The sequence below is a fragment of the Furipterus horrens genome, unplaced genomic scaffold (genome assembly GCF_987537825.1).
Source record: "Furipterus horrens unplaced genomic scaffold, mFurHor1.1.pri manual_scaffold_4, whole genome shotgun sequence".
Classification (NCBI taxonomy): Eukaryota; Metazoa; Chordata; class Mammalia; order Chiroptera; family Furipteridae; genus Furipterus; species Furipterus horrens.
Window position 1 is genome coordinate 157,575,096 of NW_028327174.1, and position 19,647 is coordinate 157,594,742.

Sequence of the window (19,647 nt, forward strand, 5' to 3'; positions counted from 1 at the left end):
TCATTCTATTGAAGCTCTCCATTTACTTGAGGAGTAAAAATTACATTTCATGACTAACAGATGTTCCTTAGATTAAGGGAAAATCTGATATCAGACCACTCCATCAAAATCTGAAACCAAGCCTCTAGAAGGTCAAGGTGATCTGCCAGTAACTTAAGTGGCTGCTAGAAAAACACTCAACGATCTTCATGGGAACATGATAAATCCAAAGTCTCCTCAGAGTGTCATATACATCATGTCCAGTATACTAGCAGAGAAACATGAAAATACGACTCATAGTCAAGAGAAAAATAAAACAGACCCACTGCCAAGACAGATTTTGTAATTATCACACAAGAATTAAAAAACAAAAAGAACATATAATCAATGGTAAACTGTAAAGATGAATTTCTGATGGAGATTTAAGGGAAAATATGAAAACTATAAAACAGGCCAATAAATCCTAGAATTGAAAGTAAGCAATATATGAAATATAACATATAATTGGTTGTAAAAATGCCTTTGATAAAATTCATGAGCTATTTCTAATAAAACACTTGATGAGGGGAATGAATAGATAATTACACACACACACACACACACACACACCACCTCAGTCTTAGAGCTAGTATTTTACTTGATGGGAGGACAAACATTTCTATTAAGGTCAAGAGGCAAGGTCTCTAAAATTTCCACTGCTACTTAACACTGTACTGGAGCTGATGCAATTAGACACTAAAAAGGAAAAACAAAATTATCTCTATTTGTAGATAACATGATATTATACCAAGAAACTACAGAATCAATGATAAAACTAACCAAAACAACAAAAGAGTTAGACAAGGTAGTCGATATAAAGTTAGCATGCAAAATCAGTAGATAACAAATAATAACAAGTTAGAAGATAAAATGGAAGAGAAAATGTAATTCACTATAACAAGTAAAAATAAATATTCAGAAATAAATTTATTCACTTAAATTGAAAATATTTATGGAGTAAATTATGAAAACATCCATAAAAGATATAACTAGAGATTTGGAAAACATCCCTTTTTAATTGATGTTAAAGCCTTAATATAATCAAGATGTAATTTCTCCCAAAGTTAATTAATAAACTTAATGTGATCACAATAAAACTCTCTTCCTGGAGCAAGGCAAATTGATACTACTGTTCAAATGGAAAAATAGATATGCAAGAATAATTAGGAAAACAGTACTTTTTAAAGAACAAAGGAAACTATCTTTACCTGTTATTTGAACATTCTATAAGGTCTTAAAATCTAAAGCAGTGTAGGCTCTGGTGTATGAATAAACAGATAAACCAATTTAATAGACTAGAAAGCCCTGAAATAGACATAACAATCTACAGAAATTTAGGATATGGCAAAAGTGGCATCTCAATCACATAACTTCACACCACTGGAATTGACAGAAATTTTTTATATACAATCCAAAGTGTATTAACTTTTTTTTTTTTTGTAAACTGGATTTCATCAAAATTAAGAACTACTGTTCATCATAAGACACTATTAAGAAAATAAAAGTGTAAGTCACAGACTGGAAGATAAGATTCATAATAAACATATATGATGAATGACTTGTAACCAGAATATATAAAAAATGCCTACAAATCAATAACAAGAAGACAAACACCCAATTTTAAAATGGCAAAAAGATTTACATAGACACAACACAAAAAAAGCTAAATGAATATTTAATAACTATATAAAATATGCCAAACATTGGCCATGGGGAAATACAAATTAAAACCACAAATAGCACCACACAAACACTAGAATGAACCATGTTGAAAGACTGATGAAACAAAACATTGGCAAGAATGTGGAAAAACTGAAATTCTTAACTTAGCCAGAAGTATAGCCACATTGGAAAATTGCTTAACATATTTTCCTTAAAAGGTTACACATTTATTTAGGTACTTAGGTATTTTCCCAAAAGAAACGAAATTATATATCCTCAATATTCATAGCAGTTTTACTCATAATATCCTAAAATTAGAAACAACAATGTCTATAAACAGGTGAATGCATACATAAATTATATGGTATCATATGATGTAATATTACTCAGTAATAAAAATGAATGAATTAGTGATAGGAGAATCTCCAAAGCATCAGACTAAATGAAGGTAGAAACAAAGGAATACATACTACATGACTGCATTTATATAAAGTTTGGGAAGAGGAAAATCTAAGCTAAAGGGATACAAATCAGAACAACGTTTACTTCTGAAGGGAAAGGGAACTGTCTGGGTGATGACAATTAGGCTATCTTAATTGGGGTGGTGGTACAGAGAGGCATGCAGTTATCAAAATTTATCAAACCATTCACTTAAAATCTATGCATTTATTGCATACATATCAAACCTCAATTTAAAAAACAAACAAACAATTTAGACCTTGGCCTCTTCTCGTTACAGTAATGACCTTTTTTATTTATACACCCTGAGTCTCTGTCCCTACTAATCTGTATGTTTTTAACAAGAGCAGTTCCAAGGTTTAAGGGTTTGTGTGCTGCTTCTACAGTTTTATGGACTTATTTTAAGGAAAGGAATGCAATATTGCAAGTACAAAATTAGGTACAGAGCCTAATTAAGCTCCATTAGCTTCATGGTAAACCCAATCCTGATTGTTATAACCCTTATCTACGGGGAGTTCAATCCCTTTGCAAAGGGAGCCAGTGTCACTATTAGCTGTTGCAAACAAGAAAAATATAAGAACTGCTTTTTTTAATTAGAAAGAGGTGCCTTCTGGGAAAAAGAGGCGTCATTGGTTCACAAGCCAAAGAAAGCAGAAAGGAAATGATAGGAAAAAGAGGTTGGCTTCAGATGAAGTAATAATAGAAGACATAAAAATTAAGATGAGGGGACAAAGGCATCTCTATCTTAACGTCTGAGTTGAAATAGGAAGGCAAATGACACCATCACCACTGCATATCAAAAGGGGCAAAATGGGTCAGAGTAGTGCATTAATGAGGTAAGGGAAAGCAAGAAAAGAGTATCTGTTTACTATTTTTGTTTCCTGGTCTTGGACCTTGAGAATGTAACATTGTTCCTTTTGTTTGGCAAAGAAATTTTGCACAAACCATAAGTGAATTATAATGAGAGAGGCCCTGACATTTCTGGAACATTAGGAAAGCCGGCTATTAAACAAAAACCTAAATGAAGAATTTTCTCTAATGAAGAAATAGACTCTATGTTCTACCTTCCAATTTATTCCTTTTGTCCTGGTATCATGTCTAGTTTAGCATTTTAGTGGGTGAAAGTTATCCCCGTTTGGACAATTATATATTCACCCAAGAATAATGTTGCTGAGGAAATTAACCATGAAAACAAATGCAGAAATGCCTAGCACATCGGAGGCATTTCCTTATGTCCATTCCTGTTACTCTAGTGAGTTGAAGTGTTCTTGTTGTTTTCTGCCTAGGCATATTTTTATCTAGGCATAGAGAGTCTTTTTCATAAATTTTACTCAGGTATGTTCAATGGCCTAGGTAATTTACTTACTATTATTGTGCTTGGGAGAGAATGGTTGATTTTAAAATAAAAACCTTGATATGGATACTGTGGTTTTAGAGTTACAAAATCATAAAATATTTGTTTTGGATTAAGTAGTTTAATATTTTGCTCACCAGATAATGTATTCATTATCTGCAGTATAACAAGAAATTTAAAATAAAATAATAAGACAATAATTTTAAGTATATTTTATTGATTATGCTGTTATAGTTGTCCCAATTTTTTTCCCTTTGCCTCCTCCATCCTGTGCTCCACTTCTCTCCAGCAATCCTGACCCCTTAGTTCATGTCCATGAGTCATGCCTATAGGTTCTTCGGCTTCACCCTTTCCTATACTATTCTTAACATTCCCCTGTCTATTTTGTTCCTACCAATTATGCTCCTTGATCCCTGCACCATTTCCCTCTTTCTCTTCCTCCCACCTCCCAGCTGATGACCTCCAAATGATCCTTATACCTATGATTCTGTTTCTGTTCTGCTTGTTTGCTTAGTTTGTTTTTGTTTTTGTTTTTTAGATTCAGTTGTTGATAGCTGTGAGTTTGTTGTCACTTTATTGTTCATAGCTTTGATCTTCTTTTTTTTCTTAAATAAATCCCTTTAACATTTCAAATAATAAGGGCCTGTTAATGATGAACCCCTTCAGCTTTACCTTGTCTGGAAAGCACTTTATCTGCCCTTCCATTCTAAATGATAGCTTTGTTGGATAGAGTAATCTCAGACATAGGTCCTTGCTTTTCATCGCTTTGAATACTTCTTGCCAGCCCCTTATTGCCTGCAAAGTTTCTTTTGAGAAATCAGCTGAGAGTCTTATGGGAACTTCTTTATAGGTAACTCTCTGCTATTCTCTTTTTGCTTTTAAGATTCTCTCTTTATCCTTAACCTTCAGCATTTTAATTATGATGTGTCTTAGTGTAATTTTCTTTCGGTCCAACTTGTTTGGGACTCGCTGTGCTTCCTGGATTTCTATGTCTATTTCCTTCACCAAATTAGGGAAGCTTTCTTTCATTATTTTTTAAAATAATTTTTCAATTTTTTGCTCTTCATCTCCTCTTTCTGGCATCCCTATGATTCAGATGTTGGTACATTTAAAGTTGTCCCATAGGTTCCTAAACCTGTCCTCATTGTTTTCAATTCTTGTTTCTTCTTTCTGTTCTGGATGAATGTTTATTTCTTCCTTTTGTTCCAAATCATTGACTTGACTCCCGGCTTCCTTCCCGTTGCTGTTGATTTCCTGTATATTTTTCTTTATCTCACTTTGTGTAACCTTCACTTCTTCCTTGATTTTTATCCGTACTTAATAATTTCTCTGAACATCTTGATCACTAGTGTTTTGAACTCTATATCTGATAGGTTGGCTATCTCCATTTCATTTAGTTCTTTTTTCTGGGGTTTTGTTCTGTTCTTTCATTTGGGCCATATTTCTATGTCTCCTCAATTTGGCAGCCTCTGTGTGTTTGTTTCTCTGTATTGGGTAGAGCTGCTTTGACTTCATGTCTTGGTAGTATGGCCTAATGTAGTAGTTTTCCTATAAGGTCCAGTGGCACAGTCTCCGCTATCACCCAAGCTGGGTACTCAAGGTACACCCTTTGTGTGGGCTGAGTATACCTTCCTCTTATAGTTGACCCTTGGTTTCTGTTGGCAGATTTACCCAAGCCAGTAAGCCACAAGAACTGGCTGTGACCAGTGACCACCAACCTCTGCCCTCTGTGAAAGATCAGCTGTGCAGGGGCAGGGTGGTAGTACTCTAACATGGTCTGCAGCTGTTCACTTTGGGTGCTGGCCTTGGGGTTTCCCAGGTGGTGCAGGCCAAGGTCAGCCCCACCTGTGTTTTGCCTGGGGCCACCCTGCCTGAGCAATAAAGCAATCTGAGATGGCTGCTATTTGTGCTGGGCTTGGAGATTCCCAGGCAAAACCAAGATGTGAATCTAAGCTGGCTGTAGGTAGAGCTGGGCCTGGAGCTCACTGAGGCAAGCTGTTCCTTGTCTGAGAGAATATAGGAAGTGTGAAGCATGAGCCAAGACCAGCAATTCATTTGGAAAAGCAGCTTAGGTGGGCCTATAAGTTGGGTGGAACAGAGTCTCTAGGGATCTCCAAGGTAGGTCAGAGTTAGCCAGGTTGATGGATCTCAGATATGGCACCAGCTTGCCAGCTCCGTGGGGAGGGTTTAGAAAAGAGACAATGGCCTCTTCTCGCCTTGATGCCAGACACTTCAGTTTCTCCCTGTATGCCACTGGTGCCTTTCAAAGTGCTACCCTGGTGCTGGAGCTCAGATGGAATGAGTCTGATGAAGTAAGTCTTTGTGTGTTCATTAAGAAGAATTGCTTGGATCTCCAGCAGTTTCTTTTGCTAACTCGATCCCTGCTGTGTTTTTGCAGCCAGAAGTTGTGGGGACTTATCTTCCTGGCACTGGAACCCTGGGCTGGGAGGCCAGGTGTGGGGCTGGGAGACCTGGTGTGGGACTGGGACTCCTTGTTCCTAAAATATCCCTCCTTAATTTTTAGCCACCACACATGGGTGCAGGACCAACCCATTCTGTGTCTGCGCCCCTCCTACCCGTCTTGATGGACGTGGTTTCTTTTGATCCTGGGTTGTCAGATTTCCATTCAATTCACTTTCTGCCAGTTCTGGCTGATGGTTGTTTTATGTTTTAGTTGTAATTTTAATGTGGTTGTGTGAGGAGGCAAGCCACGTCTGCCTATGCTGCCATCTTGACAGGATCCCCACAATTTTTTAAGTTAAAAATTAGTTTTTAGCAGTTTTCATGCAAAGAGCATGTTATTTGAGTGGTTGTTTCTTGAAAAGTTCAAAAGACACTATATAATAAAGCTGATCTATTTGCATTTTTACTAAGAAAATTTTGTTTACCTTTTAGCGAAGAAAAAGTCAAAATGTACAGCTTTCATGAACTTTAAGGAACATTTCCCTTTCTACAAAAATGTCAAGTGACCTAGAGAAATATAAAATTTAGAAAGTTTGACATTTTCTCTGATTATGGACAAAGTGTTTAAAGTTTAAAGCACTAAAAAAGAAATATTACTGCTTATTTTTTCCCTATTGTTAAGAATTTAGAAGTTGCCATATACATATGCACACACTTCCATGAGCAACAGTGGTACTAATTTAAATAAATGTCAATGATTATTCAGAGATTACCACGAAAAGATTTTTTGGCTTATTTATAAATCATTGCCACATTTTATTTACAGTAGCTGTATCCATTAAACAAATATTTTCTGTAATTTGTCGTTGAATATCTTAAAGCAGCAAAATGCTCTTATCTCCCTGCTTTCTACTGAGTAGCTGCTGTTGTGCTGAGCACTGTTGCAAATATTACAGCTCATTTTATCCTCAAAATAATCCAGGAAAAACATTACCATTTTCACTTTTGCAGATTGAGAAACTGTTTCCAAAATTCTTCAGTACATATAGTCATAATTTGATAGCCAACATTTCTGAAAAAAAATTTTATTATTTCTGATAGAATGATGAGCATAAGTTTTTCCTAGAATAACCACTGAAACTGTTTTTTATTCTATTTCCTAAATAAAGCCATTGAAGATCAGTTAGGTTAGCCAACTTATGAAATCAAAAACAAATAAAACATCCTATCTTTAAATTCGAACTTCCTGTGCTTCAAGTACATAATATATTCAAGAATATCAACTAATTTTAATTAGGACCAGAAAAGGCCTTCATTCTTTTGAAGACTGCCTGCTCCAACAGAGCTTCAGATTAGAAACATAGAAAAGGTAATAATATAAATTCAGAAATGCATCTTAAGTCAGTATTATGATAGCTTTGAAATTACCTCTCTGCTATCCTAGCATCAAAATAAAATTCATACCAATATTTCTAACTAAGGAAAATTATAAAATTATTTGTTTTCAACATTAGGACCTTGTATTCTTTTAAAGGCTCAGTAAAGTAGAGTTTATCTGGTACAGAGGGAGGGAATCCCTATCTTAAAGCACAACAAAAATGTATGTTTCTAGAGAGCTCTCCAAATATGAAAAGGCAGACTCATGGACTAGTTCCCATTCCAGAGCACCAGTAAAGAGAAATTCAATCAAGAAGACCTTTAACATAATATTCCTTAAATAGAGACTGACTTTATATTTTCAAAATTCCAAGACATTATATTTTACTATAACATACTGACTTTGTAAGTTTGTCCAAAACAAAAATCTTACTTTTAATGTTAAAGAATGTTCTTTTTATATGTACATTTGAAAATATGATTACAATCAACAATTATTCAAATGTCTTTTCTTTAGACCTACTTTATTTCTAAAATGTGTTTAAACAAGAGCCCCCAAAGCAATTCACCCATGTGAATTTTCCCAAACAAAATTTTTATACACTGCTACAGAACCAGGACATATTCACCTCCTCAAATCTGCTGTTAACCGCAGAGAGAAGAAAATGACAGTGTAGAAACCTGGGGTCCATCACCTCATCCTAGTAGTGTTCACACTGTAGTCATATATATGAACCTTGTGGCTACTTGGAACTACATGACTATTTCTCTCCAATAAGCTATAAGGAGAAGTGTATGAAATTACTCACAGGGAAAAGCAATTCATTGCTGGTATGAGAGCCTCCAGAATCTCTTTCTCTTTGGCTTAGGTCTCTAACAACCTTTAATGCACATGGACACATAGCATGAGCTAGAATAAAACCTTTGTTGTGGCAAACCACTGACATTTAGGGTATTTTTACCATGGACTATGACTATTATATCCCTTGAAAGAACAGAATACCCTGAAAAAACTTAAGAATTTTAACAGACAACTAAATCTGTCATTAAAGTCCAAATGCTCAAAATCATGCCACTTACAAAAAGCATGCTTAAAGAAAAATAAAATAACCCGATAACTAGTGCTTGATTAAGCTTCATTGTGTTTTCACTCCTGAAGAAAATCCATAACTGTGAAAATTCAGGCAATAACCAATGGGCACAGCTACACTGACTGTGGCTTAGATTATCAAATACTTTTAAGTGAATTATTTTTGTGTGAGGTCTATGATCCAGGAAACTCAGAGATTGATATCTCTATACTCTAGGATGGTAAAATAGGGGAGTAGGAAAATGGGCTTGAAATCAATTCTCTGCTTCTCCCCACCTTCATGGGGATGTTGCTTCATTGTCTAGGCCTCAGTTTTCACAACTATAAAATGGGGATAATAATTTCATTAGGTTGCTGTGGGAATTAAATGAGATAATACATGAGAACCACGGATTGAGTTGGTGTCTGGCACATAGGAGGTTCTCGATTGATGTTACCAATTGTTATTATAAACAATATAACTTTGACATAGTAGCACAAAACTCAGACACTTCTACCATCTTCTATTTATTATGCATATTTAATTCTGAATCTTTCTTACTCCCTTATGTATTCCAGTCCTGAGCCCCAATGAGAGATGCTAATGCAAAAGCAGACACTACAACATGACTTGACCAAATGGGCACAAGAAAATTCTCCCAGAGCAGCTCTTGGGAAATCATGGGTTCATTAGCTTGATGGCACACTTGAAAAACAAAGCAGTTAAAAAGGACAGCAGGATATAAATGAACAGAGATACCACCCTCCAGCCAACCACCACACTTAGTTAGGGTTATCACAATGCTAGGTTTGCCTTTAGGGTAAATTGCTTTTAAAAAATGAACGTACTACCCAGTTGAAATTGGTTTCTTTGATTCATTTTCAAACACAGCAAGCTATACTTCTTGCTGCAGTATGAGTATTTTCTATGTAGTCTTTTATTTCTAAAGAAGCAAAGGGCTCATTTAAAGATTAATTTCATGTCACTTACCTTCAATCCAAAGTGGTAATACAAGTATGTTCAGAAAGTATCCAGCTATATGCTTTGAAAAATAAAGGTATTTATTGAAGAAGATACAGGACACAAGAAACATTATGCATAGGACAATGATGCCTCATTACCCTTCAAAGTAGGTATCTTGAGACCTCACACAGTTCTCCCAATTGCCATCAGCTGCCCTGTCATATTTTTCTGAATCTCATTAATGGTCTGAAATCTTTTTTTCTTTCAAATGTGATGTAAGTCTCACAGTGTCAAATCTGGGCTGAGGGGGGCTGAGTCACCTGGGTGATTTGATGTTTCACCAAAAACCTACAGACTTTGCATTTCCATAAACTAATAAATACATTAGGACATTAAATGTCCCTATGATGTTTTGAGAGACAATAGCATCATAACGAATTTAACACTCGATCCGATTGTCGGGAAAATAAAAAGGACAAGATAGAAACAAATGATGTACAAAAGACTAGAAAAGTTTATCCAAAAATGCTGCCTCCCTGAAGCACAGGTATTTATGGCAGGGATTGGTTCATGCATAGTCCTTGTGGTTGACCATAACCTAAATTGCTGATTAGACAGTGGTAGCTACAGGAGTTTTACATCTGACAGGTTCTGGTAATGGCAAGCCAGCTGGAAGAAAAAGCAAGCTTTCTTCTCTTGCATTTGTGTTTGATCCAAACTCAGTTTTGACCCGACAGCTTTATTTACTAGTGGTACCCCCATGGCATGACCAGAGCCCAGCATGTAAAAACAACTTTGTTTCTAGTACCTATGAATTATTCCAGATTTTTCAAAGTCTACACTACACTACAACTTCCCCAAAAAAACTATAATAAATTCAGGTTAATTGGTGCCAGTGTTGAAGGACTAGTCATTCTTTCCTGATCAGTTCCAAATATATTTCAAAAAAAAAAAAAAAACCCCACAACACAACAAAACCTTGTCATGTTTTACTTGCAGTCTAATGGAAGCCAGTGTGCTAAAGAGATGAAAGAGATTGCAGAATCACAGAATGTTTGAGTTGAAACCTCTTCATTTTTAAGGCAAAAAATCCAAGGCTCAGCTAGAGGGTGATTTAATCTCACTTTATTTAATGCCACATTGGGATGGGGCCTCAGGCTGTTGACTTCCAGCTAGTGCTCTCTATTGTATTCATCTTGCCCACAGCTAAAGAAACACCACAGGTATATATAAGCATTTATATCAGTGACTGGAGGAACTTCCAGAAGGGTTCCTCTATCTCACAGCTAGTTCTGTTCATATAACCTGAACATATCTCATTGAAGAAGAGGTTTCTTAAAATTTTCTTATTCAGGAATAACTAATTACACAACCAATTCCCCTGGGAGGATAGGTACCTGTATCCTTTAATGGTCAGCACAGAACAAAGGATGTTGACCTTGGGGAGGGCAAGATCCAATGAATAGAAAGGCAAAGATGCTCCCCTCAGGCTTCTCTTCAGAAAAATAAGGAGAGCTGTGGTACTATAAGTTGTGGCTTTATAAAAGAAAAACTCTAAGATGTCATCATGGGCTGACATGGCTCACCTCTTCGCACAACCACATCAAAATTACAACTAAAATATAGACCAACCATCACTCAGAACTGTCAGAAATCAAGTTGAATAGAAGTCTGACAACTATGGAACTAAAGAAACCTCATCCATCCAGACTGAGCTGGCAAGTTGATACCATATCTGAGACTCCATCAACCTGGTTAACACTGTATTACTCACCTGGGAGATCCCCAGGGACTCCACCCCACCTAAATTATGGTCCCACCCACTCTACTTTTTATTATGAATGGCTGGTCTTGGCTCATGCTTCACAACTTCTTATGTCCTGTCAAGCAAGAAAAAACTGACCTCAATGAGCTCCAGGCCCAGTACTACCAACAGCTAGTTTAGATTCATAGCTTGGCTTCACCTGGGAATCTCCAAGCCTAACACAAGTAGAAGTCATATCAGATCACTTTATAGCTCTGGTAGGGTAGCCCCAGGCAAAACACAAGTGGGGACTGAACTTGGACTACACCACCTGGGAAACTCCAGGGCCAGCACACCCAGTGGACAACTACAGACCACATATGAGCACCATCACACTGTCTCTGCCCAGCTGATCCTCCACGGAGGGCAGAGAGTGGTATTAAGTGGTCACAGCCAATTCTTGCAGCTGACTGGGTAAATCCTTCCCATTAATCCACCAATAGCAGCCAAGGCTCAACTATAAGAGGAGGGTGTACTCCTACCACAATAAGGGTGCAGCTTGAGTGATAGGGGAGGCTGTGCGACTGGACTCTATGGGACACCTACTACATTAGACCGTACTACAAAGACACAGAGTCAAAATAGCTCTACCTAATGCATAGAAACAAACACAGGGAGGCTGCCAAAATAAAGAGACAAAGAAACATGGCTCTAATGAAAGAATATTTAATAACTACAGAAAAAAAGCTAGACAAAATGGAGATAAGCAATGGATCAGATGCAGAGTTCAAAACACTATTTATAAAGATGCTTAAAGAACTTAGGACATCAACAGCATAAGAAAGATCCAGTCAGTAACAAAGGATACACTAATTGAAATAAAAAACAATTTGCAAGGAAACAACAGTAGAGTGGATTAATCTGAGAATCAAATCAATGATATGGAACATAAAAAAGCAAAAAACAACCAATCAGAATGAGAAGAACAAAAGAATCCCCATAAATGAGGTTAGTATAAGCAGCCACTGGGACAACTTCAAGCATTCCAACATTCACATTATAGGATGGCCAGAAGGAGAAGAGAAAGAGCAAGTTCTCAGAAATCTATTTGAAAAAAATAATAATAAGGAAGGAAAACTTTCCTAATTTGATGAAGTATATAAACATGCAAGTCCAGGAAGTATAGAGGGTCCAAAACAAGTTGGACCCAAAGAAGCCCACTCCAAGAAATATCATAATTAAAATGTCAAAGTTTAGAGATACAGAGAGAATCTTAAAAGCAGCAAGAGAAAAGCAGATAGTTACCTGAAAAAGAGTTTCCATAAGTTAGGTCATTTCTTGAAAGAGTCTTTGAAGGCTAGAAGAGATTGGCAAGGAGTATTCAAAGTCATGAAAAGCAGGGGTCTATAGTCGAGATTGTTCTACCCAGCAAGATATCATTTAGAATCCAGGGGCAGATAAAGATCTTCCCAGACAAGAAAAAAACTAAAGGAGTTCATCATCACCAAGCCATTATTATATGAAATGTTAAGGGGACTTAACATTTAGTAAAAGAAGAAGATCAACACTATTAACAATAAAATGAAAAAAATACAAATCTATCAACAATTGAATCTAAAAGACAAACTAAGCAAACAAGAAGAACAGAGACAGAATCATGGACACAGAGAGCATTTTGATGACTGGTGGATAGGATGGGGGTTAGGGGAATGGGGGAATTAGTGAGAGATTAAGAAGTACAAATAGGTAGTTACATAATACCCATGGGGATGTAAAGTACAATATAAGAAATGGAGTATCCAAAAAACTTATACACATGACCCATGGACCTGAACAATGGGGGGGGGGATTGCTTGAGGAAACTGGGGGTACAGGGTGTATCAGGGACAAAGAAGAAAAGTCATGGCAACTGTAATAGCATAATCAATAAAATATAATTTAAAAAAGAAAAAGAAAAACTGCCTGCTTGACTACTGCCCTTGTGGCTGGCTCTGAAGAAACTGTTACTATCACCTGGTTAAAGCAAATTTCTGCAAGGGTAGCCCATACTCACACACTCTAAAAATATAAAAGCAGAAATAAATGTTTCAAGTTACCAACATTCAGAATGATCCTTTCTATTTTATATTATTGCTTGTCTCTATGACTATAGGTAAACCTTTTGAATATAGTAGATAACAAACAATTCTTATAACTTGTAATTAAATTGAAAGTTTCAAATTAAATAGTGCCGGTACCCACTCAAGCTGAGTGACTTGGGAACACAGATTATGGGTCTAGGTAATGATTGCATGAGGAGACCCAAGATGGTGGAGGAGAAAGTGAAGGCTTAATTCCAGTCTGGAATTAAAACTAAATTGTAGATTTGAAAAAAAAATTATAGAGAAATCAATCAAATAACCAAGTAAACAATAGCCGGAGAGAAGCCTTATGATGATAGACAGAAGAAACCACTTCACTACAATATAACTGGTATGGAGTGTGGAGGAGACATAAGAGGGCTGAGTGGGCTCTCACAGTGGCAACTGAAGGATCAGAGGGATATTACAGTGGCCACGGGTTTCCCCTGGAAAGTTTGGGGTCTCAATGCCAAGGTTATCTCCCAACCTACAGCACAAGAGCTGAAAAGCAACCCAGATAACATCCATTTGTGAAAAGCAGTGTGGTTTCTCTCTGCCAGGGAGAGACTGCTGGAGACAATGGAAAGCTTCTAAAAGGGCCAACACAAAATTTCATTTGCAGCCATTTACCCTGGACTTCAGCAAAGTAAGGGGAGAAGTGGACTAGAGATGCTTGAGGAGAGTCTGTGGGTGGTTGCTTTGAGGAAAGAACTGAGAGAGCAGCCACCAGGATCCCTATGCTGAGTCATGCCCCATACAGCAGAAGCCATCTTTTTCAGGCAGAGCAGTCCTCTCCAAGTGGCATTAGCCTGAGGAGAAGCAATATCCCTGCTCTCAGAAATTACTCTGCCCAACCCGGACTTCTGATTACATATTGACTAGATTAACAACTGAAAGAGACAGCCACAGACGGGATCACTAGTAGTCTCAAATAGGCTGCTTAGAGCCAGACTGGGACACCATCTAGCATCACCAAGAGAACACAGTGGTAAACACTAGATTCTACTGAGATGAATTCCACCACAGTCTTCTTAAAGATTTGCTTTATTTTCTCTTCTGTATAGCTTAACATTCATTTCTTGTTCTTCAAGTTTGTGCCTATTAAGTCACTAGTTTTTATATTATAGTTTATTTCAAATCTCATAGTTGGCTCCTCTTTTCTCTTACTCCATTTCACCTTCTTCTTTACTCTTCTTATTTTAGTTTTAAATTTTATTTTATCTCTTGCTACTACTTGTTTCCATTCTGCACTCTTACTATTTCTCCCCACTCAAGCAACTCAAAATCATGTTTCTTATTAGACACCTTACATTATTTTTCCCATGCTTAAAATACCCTAATTCTCTCTCCACCTTTATCAATCTTTGCTCACTGGTTGTGGATAAGGTGGCTGTAGTTGCACTTATTCAATTTTATTTCTAGATCTTTACTACTTTTGTATTTCAAATCTTAAATTTTACCATTTTCTTCTCTTACTCCATCTTGCCTTCCTCCTGACCTTTCTTCTTTTTATCTCAAATTTTAATTTTTCCCCGTATTAGCCTGGTTTTCATTCCTCACTCTTAGTGTTCCTTCAACCCTCTATCTTCTTGAAAACAATTCTCTTTCTCTAGACATCTCTTAAGCTTCTCTTATTTTTTCCCTCTTATTCCCATCCCACCTCTATTAATCTTTGCTTGTTTGTTGTTGAAAGGGCTGTGGTGGATCTTTTTCTCCAATTTGGTTTCTAAATTTTTTCTCTCTCTCACTATATATATTTTTAACTTCTGTTTACATCTAATACTATACATTTTTCTTCTCTTGCTTTATTACTCCTTCTCACCTCCCTTTTTATTTATGATGTAAATGTTACATTCTCTATTCACCTTGTCTCTATTCCCTATTCTTATTATTTCTCTCCCCTCTCTCCCCTCAAAATTGTTTTCCTTCCAGTTAATCATCACATATTCCTTTTTCTTTTATTATAACAGTCTTAATCTCTTTACACCTTTATTAATATTGGGGCATTTGCTGTGGACAGTGTGGTTGTGGGTGGAGGATATTTTTGCATGTGTGGGTTTGTTTCCTGGGCTGTTTGGTTTTCTTCTGGCAGCACCTCTACACCAGCATGCAGGATGTGGTGGACAGAGTGACTCTCAGTCAGCCAGCCCAAAAGAAGGACCCAAAAAAGAATGACCCAGCAACAACCAAAACATAATTACAACCAGAGAGTCCCCATAAATGGCAAAAAGGGCATCCCAAGAGCATCAAGTTCAGAAGATCAAGGAGACTGCACCACTGAATCCCACATCTCTCCTACCATAGATGGTCACACAATAAACCAGGGAGTTAAAACAGGTCAACCTAAGAAGCAGAAACAAACAAGAACAGTCACCTAAAGCTGGGAGACAAAGAAATAATCCCCAATCAAAAGAAAGGGGGAATTCTCAGAAAGAGTGCTAAATGAAATAGAGGCAAGCAAACCTATGAGACATTGAGTTTAAAATAATGATTATAAGGGTGCTCAATGAGCTCAGTGAGACCTACAAAGAACCCCAGGGTATCTATAAGGAATTTGCTGAGAACTGCACCAGCATGAAAAAGGACATAGAAACTATCAATAAGAGTCAGGAGGAAATGAAGAATACAATATCTGAACACCACAGTAGAAGGATTTAAGAGCAGGTTAGATGAAGCAGAGGATTATCAATGAGCTGGAGGACAAGGCAAAAAAAGTTCCCAGACAGAGCAAAAACAAAAACAAAAAAAATATCAAAATGAATGAAAAGCTGTTAAGGGAGTTGCAGGACAACATGAAATGTAATAATATCCATATCACAGGGATACCAAAAGGAGAAGAGGAGCAATGGGTAGAAAACCTTTTGGAAAAAGTAATGACAAAAACGTTCCCTAACTTGATGAGAGAAAAAGTCATGCAAATCCAGGAAGCACAGAGGGTCCCAATCAAGATGAATATAAAAAGGCCCACTCCAAGACACATCATCATTGAAATTGCAACATTTAAAGACGAAGAGAGAATCTTAAAGGCAACGAGGAAGAAATGGCTAGTATCATACAAGGGAGCTCTGATGAGGCTATCAGCTGATTCTCAACAGAAACACTACAAGCCAGAAGGTAATGGCAAGAAATATTCCAAGTAATGAAAAGCAAAAGCCTGCAACCAAGACTACTCTACCCAGCAAGGCTCTCATTTAAAATGGGAGGTGAAATAATGAGCTTTCCAGAAAAAAAAAAAAAAAAAAAGGCTAAACGAATGCATTTGCACCAAACAAACATTGCAAGATATGGTAAAGGGACTGATTTAAGAAGACAAAATAAAAGAGAAGGGGAGAGGGGGAGAGAGAGAAAGAGAGAGAAACACAGGTACAAAGCAAAAAAAATGGCAATGAATAAGTACCTACCAATAATAACCTTAAATGTAAATGGATTAAATGCTTCAATCAAAATAAATAATGTAGATGAATGGATAAGAAAATATGACCCACATATATGCTGTCTACAAGAGACCCACCATAGAACAAAAGATGTACAAAGACTGAAAGTGAAGGGATGGAAAAAATATTTCAAGCAAATGGACATGAAAAAAAAAAAAAAAGTAGTGATAGCAATACTTATATCAAACAAATATATTAAGTGAAATAGAGTCAAGCAAACTATGAGACATTTTTGAGTCTAAAATAACAGTTATAAGGATGCTCTATGAGCTCAGTGAGAGCTACAAAGAACTTCAGGGAATCTGGCCATAAAAAGAGGCAAAGAAGGATCCTTCATAATATTAAGGGAACAATAAATACATCAGGAAGACATATATATATATATGCATCCAACATAGGAGCACTCAAATATATAATGAAAATCTTGGAGACTTCAAGAAAAATATGAACAGCAAAACACTCATAGGAAAGGATTTTAACACCCTATTGTCAACAATGGGTAGATCTTTCAAGCAAAGAATCAACAAGGTTCTTAGGGCATTAAACAACACTCTATATCAAAGAGAATTAATTAATATATACAGAACCTTTCACCCCAAAGAAGCAAAGTATACATTCTTTTCAAATGCACATAGAATATTTTCAAAGACAGATTACATAGTAGGACACAAAACAGCCTCAACATATTCAATAAAATTGAAATTATATCAAGCATCTTTTCAGATCATAAATCAACAGAATAGAGAGCCCAGAAATAAACTCATGTCCCTATGGTCAATTAATATTTGACAAAGGGAGCAGGAGCATAAAATGGAGCAAAAATAGCCTCTTCGGCAAATAGTATTGGGAAAACTGGAATGGTACATGCAAAAAAAATGAAACTAGACCACCAACTTATACCATACACCAGAATAAACTCAAAATGGATAAGAACTTAATAATATAAGCCATGACACATTAAAGTCCTAGAGGAAAACATGAGCAGTAAAACTGCAGATATCCCATGCTGCAATATTTCTATCAATTTATCCCCTAGGACAAGGGAAACAAAGAAAAGAATAAACAAATGGGACTACATCAAATTAAAAAGCTTCTGCATGGCTAAGGAAAACATCATCAAAATGAAAAGGGAGCCAACTATATGGGAAAACATACTTGCCAGTGAAACCTCCGACAAGGGTTTGATCTCCAAAATATAGAAAGAACTCATCCAACTTAGCACCAGGAAGACAAACAATCCAATTAAAAAATCAGCATAACACCTGAACAGACATTTCTCCAAGGAGGACATACAGAGGGCCCATAGACATATGAATGAATGTTCAACATCACTAGCCATTAGACAGATGCAAATTAAAACCATAATGAGATACCACATCATACCCATCAGAATGGCCATCATTAACAAATAAAAAAAACAAAAACAAAAAACAAGTGCTGGCAAGGATGTGGAGAAAAGGGAACCCTGGTGCACCATTGGTAGGAATGCAAACTGGTGCAGCCACTGTGGAAAACAGTATGGCATTTCCTCAAAAAATTAAAAATTGACCTGCTTTTTGATCCAGTGATTCCACTGCTGGCATTATACCCTAAGAATCCTGAAACACCAATTCAAAAGATCCTTTGCATCCCAGTGTCATAGCAGTGCTGTTTACAATAGCCAAGTGCTGGAAACAGCCTAAGTGCCCATCAGTAAATGAATGAATCAAAAAAACTGTGGTACATTTACAGAATAGAATACTATGCAGCAGAAAGAAAGAAGGAACTCCTACCTTTTGCAGTAGCAGGGATGGGACTAGAGTGTATTATGATTAGTGAAATAGGCAGGTGGCGAAAGACAAAGACCATACATATGATCTCACCTAATACAGGAACCTAATGAACAAAACAAACAAATGAGCCAAATAGAATCACAGGCATGGAAACAAGGAACAGACTGACAGCGATCAGAGGGAAGTGGGGGAGGGGGTGTTGAAGCAGGGAAAGAAGGGGAAGGGTCCAATCAAGGAACTAGTGTAAATGACCCATGGGCATGGACAACAGGGTGGAGACTGACTGTGGGAAAGGGTGGTGGGCAGGCAGGATAGAGCAACAAGGGAAGATTGGAACCACTGTAATAGAACAACAAAAAAATGATTGCATGAAACTTAGTCCAGAGTTTTTAAGGTAAAAGAAATAATAACCATTTGAGGAATTAAGCTTAGTAGGCATGGATTTGGGGAAGCATATTGGCACTTTATTGGGATTGCTGAAGAGCGTATGTAATTCTTTCATTTAATACAAGCAAACAAACTGAAAAGGCAAAATCAGCTTTAGAGCAGTAGTTTGAAAAGAAAAAAGAAGCCTTGCTAATGAACGGTAATGTTGAGATGTTAGAAAAGTTAATTTTATTCATCGTATTACCTATACTACTTGAGAAGGACCACGATGATAAAATGTTCATTTGGCAAAATTTCGCATGTGGGCTCTACTGGAATCCAATAAATTACTATTGGAGAGTTAAGAGTATATTAAGAGAAACATCCAGCAAACAATAGGATACCTCCCGGTTAATAAACCATTTACCATCATTTACTAATATGATTATGAAATTACTAATTTTGCCTTACGTCCTGCCTATACTACACCAATAAGTAGTCCATCTGCTAACAGACTTGGAGTTGTACTTTTTAAAGTGTTCCAAACCAAATTGAGAGATTATATTATCATTAATTGAATTCTTGCTCTATTCTAAGCATATAGTATGTACTTTATATTCATTATATTCATTATCTTATTAACCCTGAAATAACTGTTAAATGCCTATTATTATTGTAGTAATTATTACAATTATTATGTTACAGATGTAAATAGAGACTTGGTGATATGAACTTGTCCAAGCTAACATGTAGCAGAGCCAAAACTAGATCAGACAGGGTAACTCCAAAATCTAAGTCCCAACCTCTCTACTGATTGCTTCCCTTACAGGTGACTATACAAACTGCTTAAATGTGATGTGCCATGGAAATTATTTCCACAGAATCTGGGTTGCAAGTTCATTAAA